The sequence below is a fragment of the Emydura macquarii genome, unplaced genomic scaffold, assembly GCF_026122565.2.
Source record: "Emydura macquarii macquarii isolate MOO-44397 ecotype Brisbane River unplaced genomic scaffold, CSIRO-AGI_Emac_v2 contig_1320, whole genome shotgun sequence".
NCBI classification, from domain to species: Eukaryota; Metazoa; Chordata; order Testudines; family Chelidae; genus Emydura; species Emydura macquarii.
This window is the reverse complement of record NW_027131457.1, coordinates 113,958-115,650: the sequence shown is the minus strand read 5'-3', so window position 1 is coordinate 115,650 and position 1,693 is coordinate 113,958.

Here is a 1,693-nt window from a genome sequence, read left to right as displayed (position 1 = left end):
ACTGGTCCCAGTAAGGCCCCCTTACTGGTTCTGGAACTGGTCCCAGTAAAGGCCCAGTACTGGTCCCAGTATGGCCCCCTTACTGATTGTGATACTGGCTGGCCCCAGTAAGGACCCCTAACTGGTTCTGGTAATGGTCCCAGTAAGGCCCCCTAACTGGTTCTGGTACTGGTTCCAGTAAGGCTGCAGTACTGGTTCCAGTAAGGCGGCAGTACTGGTCCCAGTAATGCCCCTTTACTGGTTCTGGTACTGGTCCCAGTAAGGCTGCAGTACTGGTCCCAGTAAGGCCGCAACACTGGTCCCAGTAAGGCCCTCTTAATGGTTGTGGTACTGGTCCCAGTATTTCCATAGTAGTGGTACGAGTAAGGCCCCCATACTGGTTCTGTTACTGGTCGCAATAAAGGCCTAGTGCTGGTCCCAGTAAGGCCCCCTTACTGGTTCAGGCTCTGGTCCCAGTAAGGCCCCCTTACTGGTTCAGGCTCTGGTCCCAGTAAGGCCCCCTTACTGGTTTTGGTACTGGCCCCAGTATTTCCGTATTACTGGTACGAGTAAGGACCCCATAATGGTTCTGTTACTGGTCCAAGTAAAGGCCCAGTACTGGTCCCAGTATGGCCCCCTTACTGATTGCGATACTGGCTGGCCCCAGTAAAGATCCCTTACTGGTTCTGGAACTGGTCCCAGTAAGGCCCCCTTACTGGTTCAGGATCTGGTCCCAGTAAGGCCGCAGTACTGGTCCCAGTAAGGCCCCCATACTGGTTATGGTACTGGTCCCAGTAAGGCCCCCTTACTGGTTCAGGAACTGGTCCCAGTAAGGCCGCAGTACTGGTTCCAGTACAGCCGTAGTACTGGTCCCAGTAAGGTCCCCTTCCTGGTTCAGGATCTCGTCCCAGTAAGGCAGCAATACTGGTCCCAATAAGGCCCCCATATTGGTTATGGTACTGGTCCCAGTAAGGCCGCAACACTGGTCCCAGTAAGACCACAACACTGGTCCTTGTAAGGCCCTCTTACTGTTTCTGAAACTGGTCCCAGTAAGGCCGCGGTACTGGTCCCAGTACGGCCCCGGTACTGGTCCCAGTAAGGCCCCCTTACTGGTTCTGGTACTGGTCCGAGTAAGGCCCTCTTACTGGTTGTGATACTGGTCCCATTATTTCCGTAGTACTGGTACCAGTAGGGCCCCCATACTGGTTCTGTTACTGGTCCCAGTAAGGGCCCAGTATTGGTCCCAGTAAGACCCCCTTACCGATTGCGATACTGGCTGGCCCCAATAAGGAACCCTTCCTCGTTCTAAAACTGGTCCCATTAAGGCCCCCATACTGGTTATGGTACTGGTCCGAGTATGGTCGCAACAATGGTCCCAGTAACGCCCCCTTACTTGTTAGGCACCTAAATCCAACAGCCAGTGAATGGGAGTTGGGCATCTAACACCCTTAGGTGCCATTGTCAGTTATAAGTGGACATGGTGGAGCAGACATTTCTCTGGACTAAGACTCTGGACGGTTGGTTTCTAGGCTATTCTCTGCCACTCAGCAACTCCGGGCAGGTAACTGCACCTCGCTCTGCCGTAGTTTCCCCAGCTGTAACATGAGGATGAGGATGTGGGCCTAGGGCTGGATTTACAGAGCTTCCACTTTAGGCATTAAGCCCCAGAATACGGTCTCCCAAGATTCACAAAACCCTGCTCAGCTGCCTGCGA